The sequence below is a fragment of the Taeniopygia guttata genome, chromosome 1, assembly GCF_048771995.1.
Source record: "Taeniopygia guttata chromosome 1, bTaeGut7.mat, whole genome shotgun sequence".
Lineage (NCBI taxonomy): Eukaryota > Metazoa > Chordata > Aves > Passeriformes > Estrildidae > Taeniopygia > Taeniopygia guttata.
Genome location: NC_133024.1, coordinates 80716906 through 80737869, shown reverse-complemented (window position 1 = coordinate 80737869; position 20964 = coordinate 80716906). Strand labels below are relative to the sequence as shown.

The 20964-nt window shown below is 33.9% G+C and overlaps 1 protein-coding gene across 1 annotated transcript in view; it reads left to right on the top strand.

Annotated features, from left to right (window-relative positions):
- The window catches only part of NALF1 (NALCN channel auxiliary factor 1), a 437334-nt gene that overhangs the window by 132809 nt on the left and 283561 nt on the right, over positions 1 to 20964 (top strand). The window lies entirely within an intron of this gene.

Here is a 20964-nt window from a genome sequence, read left to right as displayed (position 1 = left end):
TTATGAGTCAGATGAAGCCTCAAAGTATTTGTTTTTATATTTCTAATACATGTTTAATGCTTTAAATTACTTTGTACTCTGTGATATATTGAATGTATTATTACAGGGTTTAGTAGTCATTCCATAATGAAGCATAATCATAATCATAACTACTGGAGAGATGATAGGTAGATAGATAGATAGATAGATAGATAGATAGATAGATAGATAGATAGATAGGTGGATGTACCATAATGGTACAACACTGACTGTGGTTTAATATCAATTTGCTTTGTTTTGGTTTTCAGTCAAATGCGCCAAGTGTGAGATGCAGTGCTAGAATATGCCGGCTGTAAGGAGTTTAAGTTCCCCATGAGGTCAATGAAGTCTAGAAAGTAATTCAGCCTATCTATCTGAAGACACATAGTGGTTAGGTATTGAATTGTTTGCTATGTTTCACTCACTGCAATAGGTCACCCTCCATACCCTATTACAGATATCTTTTGTAGGTGTTTAAACCGGAAATAAGTTCCACCCACAGTCTTTCTACTTGAACCAATGTCTTTAGTGTAAAGAGGAAAATTGCAATTTGCTGCTCTAGCATTTTTTGTTGCAATAAATGTTAGCAAATAACTAGCAGCAATAACTTGAGCCATTACTTTTATGGCTCTTTTGTTTCATGCATCTTCTGGGGATTTTCAAACATTTGGGTTTTTAAACAGCTTCTCTACAGATGTACTCTTCTTTTGAGATGTAATTTCAGAGGATTGGGAGAAAAAAAACCAAAACATCAGTAAATGAATTAAAGTATAAAGGCTATCTCCTGGGCTACTAATTAACATTCTCAACCTTTCTGAAGATTCATTAAATTCAAGGGTTTTTCATGAAATATCAGATTCTTATTTTTGGTAAAAGAAGCTTATTATTTGGCAATTCTTATTACAGTGTTAAACATAAATACTAAATATAGACTGGCCTGTGGCATCTGCGTTTTTTTTCCCAGTGATTAGACAAGGCAGGATGTTATCTTCAACTGTCAGATAGAAGGTAATTCAGTTTTCAAACAACTTTTATACTGATTGAATTAGTATTTAAGATATGTGCCATGTTTTGTGTAGGGCATCATATATCACAGCTATTATTTATGATGGAGGTGTTTTACTATCTTCTAGGTATTCACGGGTTTGATAAGTCCAGAAAGATATTTGCAATGAATAGTGAAAAGCAGAGTTTGATATTTTGAGATTTTAGATTTATGTTCTGCATGTTCTTTAGTGGTTTTTTTTGGAGAAGACTGTGTTTAAATCATGCACACAAATGGCAAAAAACTTTTGTCATCACAAAAACCCTGCAGTTCTCTATATCAGTTTGGAAATATGGCCTTTTGGAGACTATTGAAAGGGGAAAGGAATGAAGATTCAAGCCCAACATTTTGCTGAGAAAAGCAGTAGGTAAATTACTGCTTCATTGTTGCATGAAATTATTAAGAATTTTGAAATATGTGATATCACATATAGGGAGGGAATAACAGTTTACATAATAGTTTCATTCCATAAAATGAAAACCACAGTTTAACTCTCCCCTCTGCTAAATTTGTTTTTCAGCAGTTCATTAAGAACAATAAAGGAGAATAAATGTTCCTGTCTTGTTTCATGCCCAGAGTGATTTTGGTGAAGTAAAGGTTTGTGGAAATAGCATTTCTCTGTAATTCAAACACCAGCATGTGTAGATAGAATCTGTATACTATTCCTGTGTTTTAGACTTTAATTTAATGCCATTTTATGTTTTTCATGGGTTTAGATGTTTATTTATGAAACTGTTAGGCATTATTATCAGTAGTGTAACCTAGAAATATGATTTAGATTTCAAGTAATAGTCCTTTCTTCAGTGTCTGGCACATCAAAACATTTACACTAACATGACTGCACCAGCCCTGTAAAACAGGAGGTATTTTAGTATGTACCCCAGGAGAGTTCTACTTGACTTAGAAGAGCACAGAGAAATCTTCCTTGCAGCTATCTTAGCTTTGGAAGCGTTTTAAATATTTAAAGACTCTTTATAGCAGTCTTGCCTTTCTCTTGCTATGAAATCCCTACCAGTTTTCTAAAGTCAGTAAGTCTAAATGTAATTGCCTTTATTCTGTGGTGAGAAACAGAGTTAAACTACATTCTTTACAGAAATACTAAATGCCTGTATCTGATAGGGCATGCTTGGATTTTTCTGTTGTAAAGCAGGGCACGTGTGAACCTTTGGTTTTCCCATTCTTGAGAGCACCCATGAACTCTGTGACAGAAGTCAACAGAGGCTCAGCAAGGCTATTGCAGTTTCTTTTCACTGATAGTTTGACAAGCTGAACTGTATTGATGAAATTTCAAGAGGGTGAGCACAGAGAATGAAAAGCATGCAGTAAGTCATTGCATGAGAGGTCCATTGCTGACTCTGGCAGAGATCAAAACAACTTTCTTACTTCTTTCATAATATTAATCATTAGGAACACATGCTAGGAGGATGAGATGCTTAATTTTTTAAAATTTGAAAGAAGAGATTAGGGCAAGTCCTAGCAGACAGAGCCTGGTGAAATTGGATGGCAAATAGAGGATCATCAGAAATAAAAGATGTCTGAGAAACTGGTGGACTTTGAATAGAGTCAATATATGAAAATTCCTGGATCCAAACTGACATTTTTGTGGCTTGGAATAAATATGGACAATACCTTGTTAACAGCAGCAAATCTAAGGTTTTGGCATTGAGTTCTAGCACCTAATTACTTACTCTAGCACATAAGTACTGAGTGAATGTTTATTCAACACAGTTGAGATGGGTTTCTTTATTTCTATGGAAGCAGAGAGCCTTACTTTACATTTGGTTGTATTTCCTAGAATGTTAGAGCATTCCTGCCCTCTTGGTAGACAAATGGAGACCACCATATTAAGGTGTCTCAATCTGCTCGTGCAAAAAAAATGACTCACTTGATACCAAATTTTTAAAAGTGAATCATGGTTTTATTTATAAGGACTATGTAGGAGGATATGAGAACTCCTCAAGTCCCCTTAGGTTTTAGGAAACCCACAGTGAAATCAACTTTTAGTTTTCTGATCTGGAAAAATATTGTCCAGATACCGAGGTGCCATTTTATCCTGGTACCTCAATAAACTTCCATTCTTACTTCATGGAGTGTTAATTTTGAGAAAAAGGAGGTAAAGAACGGACACTGTCAAGTAGTAAAAGTGGGAAAAGAAACATTCAACGATCACTCGGTACCCCCTTTTCAGACTGTCTTAGAAACACATTCAGCTCTGATGAGAAGCTGAATTCCAAGCCATCTGTGAATCCTCAAACTTGTACACCCACAGTGGAAAATGGGTATAATTTGTTTCTATAGCTGCTTATGGGATTTGCCAAACTTTTTTTTCCTCTTTTGGTTGCTTCTCTTTTCCATCTACATCCGTCTTCATCCTTATTTTCTCTGAATTTCTGACCAGTAAGAAGAGGATAGAAGCACCATCTGTTCTTGAAAAGCTCTAAGTTTGGCTTCTTCTGCTGTTAATCAGCAGCAAATCAGACTAAAGCACAGCAAATGGTATTCCTCAACTATAAAGTATGTTACAGAAAACATGAGCAAAAATTAATGGATCAGTATTTAGTTACTAAACTAAGTATGGCATGGCTACTGTGGGATTGTTGTTTAATTACTTCACAAATATGTCGACCAATCCAGATTTTTCACTCCTGAGGACATTTCTATCTGTAATCAAACTATATCTGAATATTTTTCATTCTTTTTGGCATTTCATTTGCAGTATTTACTTAGGTATAATCTCTAATCCAATTAACTTTTCCTCCAACAGTAGCACTGTTATTTTACAGTAAGAATAATGGGAAAAGCAGTGAAGATTCTTTTCTTTCTCTTTGTGTCTATTGGAAAAATTAGTGTAAAGTCATATATAAGAGAATTCACACTAATTGGAAAAAATATGTTTCACTTCAAGACAACATTGCTGTTAAAACTCCACCTGACAATTACACCAATAAATATGTTAATTAGTTTTTCCTTTAAAGAATTGGGAGTTCATAAGTTATTAGTGACCATGAGTCCTTACATGCAAATAAGTCAAAATACTTCAGTAGTGTACATAGTTTCATGAAGAAATGTGGTGAGAATTGCTGTTTGAATCTGAGTAGTGTGCTGGGCTTTGTGCTGTGACATTTGAAGACTGAAAATGCATGTATATAGAATACAGTTTCCTTCCCTTGTGAAAATGGAGGAGTAAATCTTAGCAGTGTTTTGTCATGACTCAATCTTAATTTTTATCCTCTGCTTTTGTCGCTACAGCATATTCAATCTTTTTTCAAACCAATACAAATAAAAGCATCACAGTCAATTCCTGGTTTCTGACGTTATGACAAACTGCAGAGAAGACCCATTATTCTGTCTCTTTTCAGTGAGCAGTAGATGAAGGAGGAATTTCACCCTAAGTGTTTTTTTCACTGGAATCTCCAGATGGTCTGGTGTTACTGCGCTGCATCCGATGCACTGACAAATAGGCTGTCAGTGAAGATTTTTCCTGTAACGTACACTGTGAAACGAAGCCATCTATTTGTTGATATACATTGTTTGAAGTGTGTGCAGTTTGCCTGAGACATCATGGGAAGGTGACACATCTTTGCCTCTGTATGAATGCAGTACTTGATTGAAGTGAAACTGGTGTGGTTGTTCTGAGATGTCAAATGAAGTAACGTGACAGTGAAGTAGCTATGCAGAACTAAATCAAAAGTATTTCTAATCTTTACAGGGTGTTACTGGCTCTGTGTAGGCCCTTGATATTTCCTTATGTGAGTGGTCTGACTGGATGGAATTAGCTAAACCCATTAAAGTAGTTCCAGAAGTTAGGAGTTCATTGTCCTGAATAGTTTTGGGAAAAATTTGTAGTTTCTCACTTCAGTTTATAAAGGTGAGAATCTATGTATTTATGTGTTTAGATTTATTTTCAAATTCTTAATTTTATTTGGAAATGAAGATCCATAAATAACTTCTATGGCTCTGCATAAGCTGAACTGCTGCATGTTAATTGCCACATTTAGAAAAATTTCAGAGTATCAATGCTTTCAACATCACTTTTTGAATTCTTTTTCCCACCTTTGACCCAGTCTGCTTAAATAATAATTAATTATTGCAGAGAGATTCTTCTACAATTTGGTGTTCAATGGATGCCAGCCACAGTGACTGTAATATGTAAGGAAATATTAAAAAACTTAATGAGATTTATTATGCTCTACCCTACAGAAACAACTGAATCAGCAAATACTCAGAGAACACAAAACAGGCAGTTTCACTTTGGAAAAATAGACAAGGAGATCAGTAGAATAAGGTGGACAAATCTAGTTTACTTCTAAATAGTCTTACTATTCTTGTGTTAGTGTAGAATTACCTTAGAAAAATAGAAAGTTACCAGCAGGATTGACTGAATGTGACCTTCAAAGCCAAATGTCAATTGTTGACTGGGCAATCTGAAATATTGCAGACCAGTAAATTTATTCAGATTGACTGAATTTATATCAGCTCAGTACAAAAAGACTAGGATCATAAATATGTTGATCTTATAAACATTATGGTAGGTAGAGAAGTGTCTCTGCTGAAGAATATTTTGCTACCTTTGTAAAATTTCACCCAGGTTTGACCAAATGGCAAAAATTCTAGTTTGCTTATGCTCAGTGGCAATTTTTGGACTCCAACTAGCTGATATCTCCTAGAAGACTGGCCTAATAATCTAAAATACATGTGCATAATCTGCCCTGTGATTTCAGTAATACTTTGTTCAGACAAAGCAGCATTGAACACATCTCTAAAGGCTAAAGTATTTTGAAAAATTAAGTGTTAGGTACCTTGAGTTTGTTGCCCAGTGTTGAAAGAAATCTTTTACTTCGATATGTCTATTTTGTCAAGATAGATCTTCACTGAAATCTAACCTCGTTGAATAGATGCAAAGGAAAATGAGCCAGTCTTTTCAAACACTGTGTTGTACAGATATTCACTCTAAAATCCTGCTAGGAAAGACTAATAGTGCCTTCAAATTAGGTGCTAAAATATGCAATAAATAAGTCCCTATATTAAGCAACTTCTCAAAAAGAAAGTACTGGATACTCATTTAATGAGCATTGCATATAGCAGAGTCTGTATTGGAGAAAAAATTATGCACAACCATAATATACACGTACAAGAGATCATTTTTCATGTTGCTCTTTTCCTGGCTCTATGGAACATAACTTTTAACTTGAATAAAACTTAACATGTTTTTCAGATCAGAAATATATTGTCAAGTTTAGCCTTTAAGATTGTATTGTATCTCTTCAAATTTAATAAAATGCTTTATATTGCTTTGAAAGTAGATTGAAAATTGTATAGGCAAAAGTATGTGAACATGCATAACAAGAGTTTTTAAATAGTCTTGGAGAAGCTTACATATTATAAGTTATTCTGTCATGTATTTAAAAAATATTACTGTATTTCTGCCTCAATTCTCCTTTGATTATTTGTCCAAGAGAATGTAATGTAGATTAATTATTAATTATTAATTATATATTATTCTTAAATATTAATGACAGATTATTCCATAATTATGTTATATTTATAAAATGTGAGTTTCTGAACATCTCATACTTGATCTTGGCCAAGATGGGATCAAAGATTCATTGTGGTAATTTCTGGGTTACAGCAAAATGTATGTCGAGGAGAGATGAAAATCACCTTTCCTGGAAAATGATCTGTTTGTGTATTATTTTCCCTCAGATTTAATGAAAAAAGTCTCATGAAAAGAGCAGCTTTTTCCAAGCAACAAAATTTATCAAAATTTCCATAGTCTTTCTTTAAGTGTTTCATTCAGGTACCTCTGTAAAAGAAAAAATATCATTACAAAGTGTAAAAAATGCACCTAGAAACATCAGTCCTGTTTTGCTAACATTTCATCATCTGAAATGCACTATATACTGCATCTTTAATGCTTGCCTTCTAATCCACTTATAGGTATTTTATGCAGGAAATGAAATACTGGAACATTAAGAAATGAGGAAAACACATGATACCAGGGGGGATTGGAAAAGCAGTAAAAATGAATTCTGGCAAAAAATTAATAATCATATTGTTTAAATAGGTCATTTCTTTTCATCTGTCATTACTCTGAGAAAGCGATAAATATAGTCTTGAGACCATCAGTAAAAGTGTTCACATCCACAGAGGACATGAAAGGAAAATGAATTTATAATTACCTATATAGTATGTAGGAGCGTTATGAATAATGAGTCATACAAAATGCCTATGGACTGGGAATGTGCATACATCCAGATAAATTTCAACTCATAATCTTAGTACCTGTCTGTCTGGATTACTATAGCTGAAAAATGATATAAAACATTCTCTCTGACAAAATAGCATCAGAAGGAGTTAATTGTACTTCAAAGTTACTTTCTAGAAGAATTGGATAAAGCCCTCTGACAATTGCTTCAATGGCTTTAAGATAGGGAAGATGGCTTCACTCCACTAAGGGTAAATTTTAAACTGTTATGATGCATTTTGCATGCTAGCCAAGTGGAGAGCTATGATTTAGAGTAATTAATAAATTCAGGCTGTTTGTAAATATCCTGAAATAAAATTTTGTATTTATTTATTGGTTTTGATCTTTGTTTCTTGTTAAATAAATTCTTAGAACAGGAGGAACCTTCCAACCTCAGAGATACTTGTGAGAAGTTATTTATGTCATTTACTCCGGGCAATGCAGGTGCCTTGAATTTCTAGGTGCAGTCTCTGAAGAGAGGTGACTTTTTTCAGGGTTGGGATTCACAACATCACACATGTGCTTCAATTACATCTCCTGCTTTGAAGGCATCTACCACCTTTGGTTTTAGGAGAACTTGCTATTTTAATAAGGTTCCTTAACTATGTGCTTCCATTTCGGTGGGGTGGGATGGATCTAGGTTTGCCCCATAATAAAATTCTTCCTCTTTTCTACACATTTAGAGTTTCAGAGTTCTTGTTGTCCTTAGATTTTTGGGGGTTTTTTTGGGGTTTTTTTGGGGTTGGTTAGTTTTTGTTAGATTTTTATTTTTTTTGGCTTGCATTGTCATTTTGCTCTCTCCCTGTCCTCCTAGCACATAGCATTTCCCTCCCTACAGTTTGGAAGTAAGGTTACAAGACAGACTAAGTAATCAAGTTGATTCTGTAACCAGGTTTTTAAATAGCAATAGCTGGCTGTACTAGGATCTTATTCTCTTAAGTTTATTTTCCCACCATTTATGTTTAGCTTCTCTTGCTTCATGTGCAGTAGTATCAGTCTTCTGAGTATTCCTATGATTTTAAGCTAAAAAGACATTAATAGAAAAGTAGAGGGGCTTATGAATTTGTCCTGCCTGTTTGGAAATTTTAATCTTAGAATATGCCAAGAATCTGTAGTGAAAAACTTATTGTTTACTTTGTCTTCACTAATAATCAAAGTAAAGCTGCCTTCATGGTAGTTAATAGAATATACCAGACAAGCATAAATGTCATTTTTTAGTTTGAAAGTTTTAGGTTGTGCTTTTTGAGGAGACTGGGTCTTTGAATTTCATAGATGCAATTATTCAATGTGGCTTTTTGGTAGCTGCTGACTGTGTTTCCCTGCATTCTTTGGGGGACCTTTCCTACTTCCAATGTATTGGCACTTGTGCACCAATGCTTTTCTTCGGTACAAATCACTGGCAGTCAGGAGAAATTCATTCAGACCAAATGAGATCTTATTCTCTGAATTTATAGTGCATACTTCAAATGAAAAGATCAACAGTCATATAATGCCCCCTGCCCCACTCCCAAGGCATATCACTTTAGTGTATTTTGGGTCTATCAAATGACGTTTCATGAATTGGTAGGTAAGAGAATGCATATTAAATTGAGCAAGAATGAATGGATTTAGGGTTGAGGGTGGAAAGGCTGGTGGATTTGGCAAGGAATTTATTTAAGTAAAGTCAGGTGGGTTGGCAGCAAGCAGAAACATATTTTATTTTTTGGCAGTAAAGCTGTTATGCTCAGGGAATATCATATGTCTTGTTGACTGAGGTGGAAAATTTTGGAGAGATCCTCTTGTAAAACTTCTGGAATTATATCACAGCCTTTGTCAAGATGTAAATAACTCAGTATTGCAAAGTCATCTGGAGAAAAGTCAGGAAAAGAAAGCAGGGATTTTTTGACATTGATGCTTCTCTTATATTCAGGAAAAACTAGTTCCCTGATCCCTTTTATATAAGCACTGGGACTGTGCCAGCTAATGGGATGCTGGTTTTAATTCATAAAACAAAATGTTAAGCGAGTTAGAAAGAAGTCTTAGTCATTAATTCCTATAAAACAAAACAAAAACAACAACAACAACAATAAAAAACTAAATTAACCCTCCATAAAAAAAGAGAGGAAAAGGGAAAAGGAAAGAGAGAAGGAAAGAGAAAGAGAAAGAAAGAGGAAGAGGAAGAGAAAAACAAGCATTTGACTTACTGAAGTGGTCTCATATTGTCTTCCCCTTTCATTTATCTCTTTATTGATGAACAGTATCATTAAATCATGTCTCTTCATTCTGTTCTTTCCCCGCTTACTTTTGTTTTGAAACAATATTTCAAGGAATTTTTAGAAGATGCATAATTAAAGTAGAAACAGTTTAATCACTCCTTCATCACAACTAATATGATTCAATTTTGGATAGTTTTTTTGTTTTAACACTATCTAGGCATCATGACTAACTTTTGCGAATGAATTATTGCACAATAAAGATATGTTTAAATTAGATTTGATTTAGGATTTCATTTGATACCTCTAATGGATATATAAAAAATACTTTTATCTTTAATTATTTTAACTTTTTTTTTTGCAATTGTGGAGAGATTAGTGATTTTTATTCTGATTTTTTTAGAATGCTTACCACTTATTCAGCATTTGATTAAATGTTAAAACATTTGTTGTTCAATGCAATTGTATTTAATGTCAGCATGCAGTTTGTGTAGATATGGGTGATGTAACATGCATGCACTGAGATGCATATTTTCTACTCTGAGCAAGAACTTAATGTCCTGTATGCTCAAAACCAGCTGAGATCCCCTGATAAGAATGGTCTAAATAGCCTCTCTGGGAATATGCAGTTATATGTGCTTATATACATCTTTACTTATAAGTAGTTGTGGTGTCCTATTCACTAGTGATCTGTGTGTATGTTTCCACCTGTGTGTTTGTGAGTAAGTGTGTGAACAGCAGTATATTTTTATGTATATTATTTATTTCTCTGAAAAAAGTGTTCATAGCAGCATATAGCTACACCCGCATGAACTAATACACAGGAAAAGTTATGTCCCAATTTTTTATATGAAAATTCTTATTATTTAGTGGAAATTAAGTTTCAGAATATTACGAAGAGCACAGTTGGCATTAAATGGGGACTTTTTAAATTTGTACATGCAAAGAAATCTCTCTAGCTAATCATAACAATTATTTTCAATCTTCTTGTACAGATGCTGTAAAATATTCAGGGTTTGTACTGCATCAACTTTGAGAACCATTCCATTTTTCTATTTTTAAAATAATTTTTATTTATATTGGGTAATAATTTTTTATATATACTGGGTCTAGGTTTGAGACATGGTCTTTCAAAGCTTGTTTTCCCCAAGCTGCAGTTAATGAGACAACATAAACAGCATCTTTATGTAAGCCTTAAAAATGTTGGTTAATACTAGCAAGTCTGGTAAGAAATATTTTTAAAATATCACTGTATTTCTGCCTCAATTCCCCTTTGACTAGTTGTCCAAGCGAATGTAATGTAGATTAATTATAAATTATTATTATATATTATTCCTCTATATCAGGCTATTTTTCATATAACAAAAAGTGTTTTATATGCAAACATGAAACCTTTAGAATCTTTCATATAATCATGTCTTTGTTTTTTTAAATTTTCTTTTTTAAGAATAGTGAATTTTCATTTTGTAGTCATATCTGATACAGTAAATGAAATGAAATATAATTTGTCTGTGCCTGCTGTGTCGCAGTCATATTTCTTCCTGATTGCAATGATTTCATTCTTGTGATGCACCAAAATGCTGTCTAGTCAACTTTATTTTCTTCAAAGAGACTACAGTGTTATGAAACCATTAGACACATAAACTTCAGAAAATTAATTGGGAATTCAGCTTTGCTCAGAGTCTGCTAAGCAGAGAAAAGATTGTGCATGGTGATATTGTTCAAGCTCCTCTATGAAGAAAAAAGTGTACAGGTTTCCTAAAGAAGTAAAATTTAAATTGGAAGACAGCAAGCAATTTGCTATGATGTAAAATGCACAATCATAACCCTTGTAAATGATAAATGCTGAACTATATTTTCGTCTTAATAGGCTGACATTGGTAGGTTGGTTTAAAAAAAATTGCTTCTGTTGTAATAACCAAATATATTTATTTTAGTACTAACTAAATAGCTTTTCTGAACATCTTTCTTAATTGCCATGGAAATTCAGTGAAACATTCTTGCAAACAAAAAAAGGAATAACTAAATGAAACGCTCTGAAATTCAAAATGGAAAATCGTGATTTTCAGATTTCATTTTTTATTTTTTTCCATCTCTTTCAGTCCCTGGTCAGGGAAATATAACTTCTATGGATTTCTTGGATTGCAGACTCCCAAATCCACATTTTAAAATTAGGGTTTAAATTTAAGGTTATGTTTTCTTTCTCTAGAAAGGAAAAGCCGCAAAGCTATAAATATGCTGTTAGCTCTGTTACACCTCTCACAACGAAAGCTTCACCTGAAAATACCTTTGTGCTTTCTATGATTCAGTAAAATAATTAAATATCAATATTTATAGATTGCTACAATGTTTAAACAGTTTTGCTAAATGAAAACTGACATATGTATCAGTAGCTTTTCAAAATAAAATATTTGAAAACTATGACTGCATGTCTTATGGTTTTACTGCTATTCTTTGTGAGAATTATAGTAACACATGGCTCACCAAGGAGATGCTGAACTGGACTGACAGCTCCTATCCAACACACCTTTACATCCATCTGTTTTCAGATAAATTCTTATTTTCAAGTTTGATGTTTAGGAAGTGAATAAAAATGAGACTGGAAAAACAAACAAAAAAAATTTTTGTTTTTTGATCAGCTACTACAAGTGTCATAATACAGTCTTAGAGCTACATCTTTTTCTGTATACAAGTGTTCAGTGGAAAGCTGGCAAAAACACATAAGGTGCAGTGAAGAGAGAGATAAATATTGTTTTAACTCATATACTGAAGAAAGTGAAAATATGACTTAAGTAAAGATTGGTCTTGCTAGGATGTGGTTATATCATGACACATTTCTTCTACATCACCTTTCCCTGCTGGATCTGTTTCTGCAAGACCTTGCACACATGAGTGATCTCGCTGAACATGACAGGATGGCTGGAAGAACTTGGCAGACCCGGAGCCAATACATGCCACAAATCCCTGGCACTGCAGTGAAACCAGCAGGGTGTCAGGGGACAGCCGTAGTTCAGACCTTAAAGCCTCCTTCCATCTTGTTTTCACAATGTTTTATGTGTTTTAAATTATATTCTGTTATTCTCAAAACCTACGAACATTGCTTTCCTCTATACCTACTTCTGCTTTCTTAACCTGTCTCCTTCCTTTATTTGGGGGAAAAAAATAGAAAAAAAATTACCTTGATTACAATATCTGATAATATCTATATAAAAAATAAGGCAGTAAAAGAAACTACAATTTATGTGTATTAATGGGAATTAATTGTGCTGGGAAGTCTGAAGGGCTTAATCTCAAACCATTCCCAGCATGGGTATAATATAATTGTTTAGCAGTGCATGCTCAATGAGCATGGTCACTGTAATACACACTGTAAGGATTTGTTTGGATGTTGGTAGTAATGATTAGAGATAATAGCACAGTGTAATTGTTACAGAACTTTAAATATATTATAAATAGAAGTCAATATTGATATAATTTCAAACATTATTAATCTGGATGGGAATAGCCCCTACACAGAGATTGGATGTGTGAGATCAGGTCTCTCCAGATTCTCACCAAGAGGTCCCCGGGAATCTAATAGTAAACAAATGGAAAGAAAAAAAGTCCCAAAAACCTTGAAGAAAGCAGTGAGTTTTTTAGGGATAGGATGAATTCAGAAGACTTGAGTTGCACAAGATATAAAATCTTGAATTGTTCTCTGATTTTGCTATCAGATTAGTATTTGATTAATTTCATGCTCAATGACATCTTACATTATAATGTCAAAGGGAGAAAGCAATTACGTGTTATAATACAAGACAAGATCTGGGGACAAGAAATACTTAGTTTTCCAAATTGTCCAGTGCAATGAATTGACAAAAAAAAAAGCATTTTTAGTGTTTCTTTAATTTAATCTTTTCCATATTTTAAGTACTTTGGAAGAGATCAAGTGTGGTGTTTGTTTCTTTCTTCTCTGTCAATCAGAGCATCTGTTTTAAATCTTTCTGTACTCTGTAGGTGATCGTGATTCTGCAGCACCGACAATGCAGGAAGAAATGAACTTGCCCATTCATATTGCCAGATTGCAATTTTCTTTTATTCTTTCCTTTTTCATGTGTCACGCTGCTGCAACATTAGTAATTTTACAGCAATTTGCTGAGAATGTGTCTAACATCCCATTTACCTAGTTATGAACACACCTTGTTGTGCTGGTGTCAAGTTTTTAGCTAACAAACCATTTAAGAAATAGGAAAAGCAAGTAGCATCACAAAGAATATTTGTTTAAACAGTTCTGTAATATGAAAATACCCTCTTGCTTAAGCTCTCTTTAGCTTTCAGAGACTTTTCACATTTTTCCATCTCCTGTAGGAGGAGTGGACTTTGTGGGTCATATTTTCCTCCATGAGATGTTCTACAAATATTTTCAGAATGGGTTTCTTAATGCAGTCAATTTAGGGGATATTGGCAGAAAAACATGTGTACAAAAATAAAACTATTAGAGGCAGACAGTGAAATAAATTCAAACTCTTTTTTAGAGACAATTATTCAATTTTTACATTGCGCAGAACTTTTTTCTGCCATGCTTGCTGAGAAGCATTTTATATTGTGGTTTCATATGGTTATGCATAAACAACCCTAACATTTGCACACCCTTCTGGAAAAAAACATTGATAGACTTTTTGAAGTCAAAGTATCTCTTGTTTTTGGGTGAGAGCCATGGCTGCATGAATTGTGGAGAAGATTTAATGAATCTTCTTTACTCTAAAAAATGTGACATTAATTGCATTAATGTGTTTGCATTATTCCTCAAGCACTTTTCCTTGCTGTACATGGTCAGTAACTCAAAAGACACATATTTTCCAGGAAAAAAAGAATGGTCTTATCTTACATAAACTAATGCAAAAGTGACATCTCAATCACATTATGAAATTTATTGTTTTCATATTTGTTCAGTGTAAAAATGAAAAGCTATGGAAAGGTCAAAATTAATTTTATGTTTTTACCTCAATTCCACTCCCTAAGACAAGGCTGTAGATCATGATATTTTTGTTAGAACTCCTCTAATATGAACACTGGTGACTAGAAATTGTGAATCTAGAGCAACAGCAGCAGTCCAGGAGAAAAATAAAATAAAAATAAAAATATACATATTAAAAAAAAAAACACTCAAAACACAACACAACTGCATTAATAAATCATGTATTCACTGTGTTCACTGTTCATTTTATGCAGAATCTGAATAATAATGATGGAACAGTATAGTGGTGGACTTGGTTGAGTCAGTTTAAGGTAGGAGAACTGCAACACTTTTTCTCACTTCACTGACTTCCATTCATAATGTGATCATAAACTCACTACCATTATTGCAGACTGTCAATTTTTATGGAAAACAGAGGAGGTATTTTGTATAAAATCAGTGGTTGAAGTTCTTGTAAGTCTTAACCTCTCTTCACAAAATATTGAAACACCTGTCTTCCAGTGCCGCATTTTTGTTAGGAATCCCTTTCTGAACATTTTTCTCTCCTGATTGCTGCCATCATTTCAGTCATTTATTTCCATTCTTTTTCTCATGCATCTCTTTCCTTGAACAGAAAATTAGGCTTTTAAAAATTTCTTGTGACTAGATAGGATGCATCAGTATATTTTATTTCCTTTTCCATTGCCTTCTCCAGAAAATTATTCTCTGTGCACCTCAATCTTTGCATCTGTTATGGTGAGAAAAAGTTAGTAACTTACAAGCCAATGGGAAAAATAACACGTAAGTATATTGGCAAAGCATAAATGTTATCCTTTACTTCCTGCATCGTCATTCATGAGATTGCAGGACAATTTAAGGCATCACACCAGTGGCAATTTTATAGATTGTGTAATATTTTGCTCAGTCCATTGTGAATTTTGATGTTACTGAAGCATTTTGCTATCTGACTGTGCATGCATGCAGGGAGCGCAACAGTCAAGAATTGTGTTTTCTTGCTACTTCCCAAAGTCCCTTTGTAATAATTTGGCCTTTTGCATGAACAATTCTGCAGCATGCAGAATTGCTTTCCTTTTCTTTACACATTGGCCATACAGTTTAAAACAGTGTATATACATAAATGGGGAAAAAAATAACACTTTGGTATGAGTATGGGAAATCTTTGTTCCATTTATATATGCACTGCATAAACAGCTTTTAAATATGCTATTATAATATGCAAGAGTCTATTTCTGTCTGTGATATTCCTGTGAGAATATCACAGATATTCCTGTGAGAGGGAAAGACGATCGTCTGCAAGGTGCAGTTGAGTGGGAGAAACAGTCTTGCAAATTACTGTGGGTAATGGGGAGGTGAGAACCATGTTCTTGTTGGTTAAGAATAACTTCTAGCAAGGACTCTTCAGTGTTTTGGCAGCAGTTGAAGCAATTGTCTCAGCTTTCCAGGGGTCTGGCAGGGCCAGCCATAGAATTATGGATGTCTATGCCCATAGTCAGTTCCTCTCAGTCTGTTGCCCATGTTGAATGCATAGATCAAACCTGAGTAAGCATTTATTAGCACATTGTATGAAATTACAGAGTGCAGGTATCCAAGCTGGACTAGTCTTTTGCACCATGCAACTACTTTTCTGACTCACAACTTTTGCTGAAATTTAACTTGAATCCAGTTAAAATTATCTTTCAATGTTTGGATGTCTTGTTGAACGACTGTATTCCTAGTGAGGTGAGTCCACAACTGTACATTACACAGACTTTTTTACACAGTGTTTTAATGTGAAAGGCTGGTTCTCCAAGCTTAGCTGCTATGACCACAACTCAAAAGGAATATCAGAAGTTTCTCCAAACTGTCACCTTGGGCCAGTATTTTTTATGAAAGACCACTTGGTCCAGATTCATTCATGATGTTCCAGGGCAAGGAGGCCATCTAGTATGTAGTCCACGTAATTATTGCATTATTTCAACAGTTTGAGGTGTAAATAAATAAACAAACAAACAATGAATAAATTGTTCTTTGCAGCTAGTGTCTATATACCCGTAAAAGGCAGAATATATCTTATATACAATAGAGTATATTACTAAAGAATGTTCTGTTTGGGAGGGTACTGTCTCAGAATTTAGTCAGTTTATGCAGAGAGCAGATTTAAGGTATGATAATATCAATGCAGACCAGCAACAAACTTGTGTTAGAGCTGATACTGGCTTTAACCCTAAAAACATACTGGTTGTACATCACTATTTGAGATGATTGTAAGAATGGCATTTACAATATACAATGAAAGAATAGCCATACTGCAATATTGCTCAATCTGTGCTGTTTTTACGTCAGTTCTGACTCATGAACCTATTCCAATGCTGCAGTCTTGCCATATTGCATCTTATTATATCAAGTGCCAAGAGCAATAACATAAAACCTTTGTTTTTCCTACATGCTCCATTTAATCTCTAAAAGCAGGACTCAGCTCAGTGGAGTGTGTACATACACCAGCATTACACCAGTCCCTTTCTGGAACCACAGCAGCCTTTGCTCATAAATTTCTAGACCACAGCAATGCACAAGTGAAGCATATAGGTGAAAACTATGAGAAGTTTAGTATCTAGTAAATCTAAGAGTCACTTTCTGTAGCATTTGCAGTAAACCTTTTCTAGGTGGTTGTATTTTAAAGCTACATGCTCTAAAGAGATTTAGCCTTGTCTTGGCAGTAGCTGAAAGAATAGGATATAATGTGTGCAGAACATTATATTGCATTTCTGTAAGCTGATTCATTTCTTGTAAATTCTGGGTAAATGTATGTGGGGGAAGAAGTAAAAGTGAGGGTGAACTTAGTTCTAAGAATATAAATTTTAAAAAAGTCAAACTGTAAACATGGTATTTGAATATAAATTTATACTATCATATTTTCAATGACACTCTTACAGTAATTAGCACTTTTTGAAAGTGTATTATTTGCTTTCACAAGGAGAAAATATGGCTTTACTGGAGCTGCATGTTAACAGCTTCAAGTGCAAGTTGACATGATTTTTCCAAATAAAAAATCTAGAATAGGCTGAGACCCAACAGTGTTTGACATAGAAAAGCTACTGTTGATGCATACATAATACATTTCTAGAAAGCTAAGGCAACCAGTGAAAAGCAATCTAAGAAAGGACCACGGACTGCCTAACTTTAGAAAATTACGGTGCATTGGGCTAAACTCTCTTGAAAATGATAATTTCAGAGAAGCAGACACTTACCAGGGGTAATGGATCACTTCCTAATGTACATGACTACTTTGGAGGTAACTAAAGTAAAATGTACATCATTCCAAATGAGTATCATATCTATTTTCCATCCTTTGCTAACATCTTCTGGTAAACCAACTATATTTTTTTTTGTTATAGAAACTCACTTTTTCAACAATTTGTATACCAAACTTATAAAATTAATCTCTTCCAAGACCCTTTCTTCCAAACTGCTACATATACAAATTCAAAATCTAAATTTAAAAAAAAGGAGATAGAATAGCAAACCAGAAAAACTTCTTGCATTATAAATATGCAAAATGTTTCATATCCGCCAACTTGTTTCAAATCAATAATTTCTAGCTCAAATCAAGTTTATGTCCTGTAGCACAATTAATCAAAGATAAGTTTGCTCTGTCATAACAGAAAAGTGAATACAGTAAAATACTGCACAAATTCAAAATTTCATTATTACTGGAAGTTTTTAATAATGATCTTCATGCATTAAGCAGGAAGGGGCTTGCAAAATGGGGCACAGGAAAATTGTCATTCACAGCTGAGTAGAATTAAAGGCAGTAGTCATGCTTCATGGTACCTGTGGCTGGACTAACATATGGCTGTCAGGAAGACGAACTTAATGTATTTGTTAAATTACTTATTTTTAAACTTAGCCCTTTGTCCAGTGTGTAATTTTTAATTGTTGTCCTTGTTTATTTTCGTTTACTTTTACAACGGTAAGCAATAGTTGCCATGGCATATAAGGATCTGTGTGGTTCTAATTTGTGGTCTCTCAAAGTAGTACTTCATCTTCAGTGGGTATTTGCATGTGTTCAGGTTTCTTCTGAGTGAGTTCCTCTACCAACTTTTCTTGATAAAGAAAATCCATTTATAGTCTTGGCATCTCCAATTTTACCGATTGTTGGTTGATATTTTAGTCACGAGGAAGGCTGGAAGAAATGGAATCTGTAAAAATAATAATAAGTAATAAGCAATAAGAAAAAATAAGTAATAAGAAGAAGCATCGTTTTTTCAAATGCCATCAAGTCTGAGATAAAATTAAAACTAGGCACGGTATAGTAGTCGCCCATCATTTTTGGTTTTTAGCCTTATAGAGTCAGTTTCTAGATTCCCATTTGCATGTGCTCACTGTAATTCAAGCATTATTCAACATTTATGTCCAGTAATAAAATGTGATCCTAGTAACCTCATAGAAAAACTCCCTGCCCTTTCCTAAATCCTATGTTATAAGTCAACATTTCTTTAGTTCATCAGAATGCTGTAAAGGAGAGTAGCTGTATGACTTGAGTCAAAAAAACCCAAACAAACAAAAAAAAACCCAAAAAACCAACAAAAACAAAACAAAACAAAACAAAAACCCATCCAAAACTGTTAGAGATTTGTATAATTTTGCCTCCTAAGATAGAATGTCCAGGGTTTTCTGTGAATTCATTAGGTGCCTTGTAGCTTTAGAAGTTAAAAAAATGAGTTGACACTGATTAAGATCTTGTAAAGAATAAAGCAATTGATGTTTAAAAGCAAAAAATATATTTAGATTTGTTCTGGGTGACAATTAATCACTAAAACTATACAAGAAACAAAGATGGGGGAAAAAATTAATAATTTTGTTGAAAGTGTATGGGAAAGAGATAAAATTTCCTTAAAGGAAGAAAAAAAATTATTGCTCCAAGAAAGTAGGCAATGTTGGAGGCCTGTTTCTCTCAAAAAGCTTTCACTTATGTTTTTGTAAGTTATGAAACTTTTCCACTTGAGGACTATATATTCCTCTTTATCATTGTTACTCAAATGGCAAGGGAGTATATTTTTTTTAATTTACTCAATACTTAAAAATTTATAAATATAAACAATGTGAAGATAGCTAAATAGAATAAAATTTTAGCATTCCATTCAGTAAAAATAATATGCAAGCTTAAAGTAACTTCAGTATTTTATATATTGCATGCTGTGTATCTGGTTACATATATTGTTTAATCTCTAACAAATGTAAAACCCCTGCCTTTCCAGGCTCCACAATTCATTGTCTCGATTGATGTTGACCACAAGGGTAAAAAATTCAGTGTTTATTGTCAAACCAGAAACTGTGGTGTCAGAAAGATAGCAGGGGAGTTACAGAAAAGCAGTTGAAAAGAAAGCAAAACCAGAAATCTGTTAAAAATAGTTGAGACGAAGTGTCTCTGTTCTTGAAGATGATGTACTGTACTTTCTGTTATACAATACAAAGGAAAGTGATTATAGCAAATTGGCTGTAAAAACACAGACCAGTAACATTTTGTTCTTGTTTTCTTGTGGGATAAAATGTATTGTGGGCTCTGGGGACTTAAAATGAAGTACATTGCGGGAGGTCTGCAGGAAGATGTGGTTGAGAGATGAGTTTCCAAGTTGCTCAAGAAGGTATAAAATGAGCAAACCTAAAAATAGAAATGTGAAGAAATGAGGAAGATGCACAACAGGAGAACCAAAGATGATGCACAACCAGTTAAGCTTCTTTCAGAATAAAAACCAAGGAACTTCATATTCAAATACACGTCTTTTCTTACATTTTTTTCCTTCACATTACTAAGTGTGTTTCTTCTTTTTTTTGTAGAAATTTTTAGGAATAAAATGTATGTTCCATTTTTAGGGTCTCTATGTCTGGCAACACTCAAGAAACATGAAATGTCAATAGATTCCTTTGTTATAATGAAGTTGCTGAAAGAAATAAATTTTGAAAGTAACTGAAGAGATAGAAAATTAGTTATCATTTCCCCTTTAACTGATGGAAAAAATATGAAATGGATATTTGCTTTCATTTTAGGGCAGAAAGGAACCTTAAATTAAAAATTACATTAGAATTTTAGAGAATAATTGTGCCACTAAAGCTACCAAGTGCACAACATCACTCAGAACACAATCCCCTAAAGTCCTGGCCTATCTGCATAAAGATACATGATGTCAAGTCCTTCAGATTCTGCTTTAAGAAAAAAAAAAAAAAAGACTGAGAAACATTGACAATATTAATCAAACTTTTTATTGTCTTTTGACTTAAAGCCTTTGGTTTTGCAGAAAAAGACGTAGGGGTCCTGTGAGATACCAAGTTGTTCATGTGCCAGCAAAATTCCTTTTCTTTCAAGAAGGCCAATGACATCTTAGGCTGCTTTGCACAAAGGATTTCCAGCAAGTCAAGGGAGGTGATCTTTCTCCTCTGGTCAGCCGTGGTGAGGCTGCACCTGCAGTGTTGTGTCCAGTTCTGCGTGCTCGGTACAAGTGACAGACATAAAGAAGAGAATCCAGCAAAG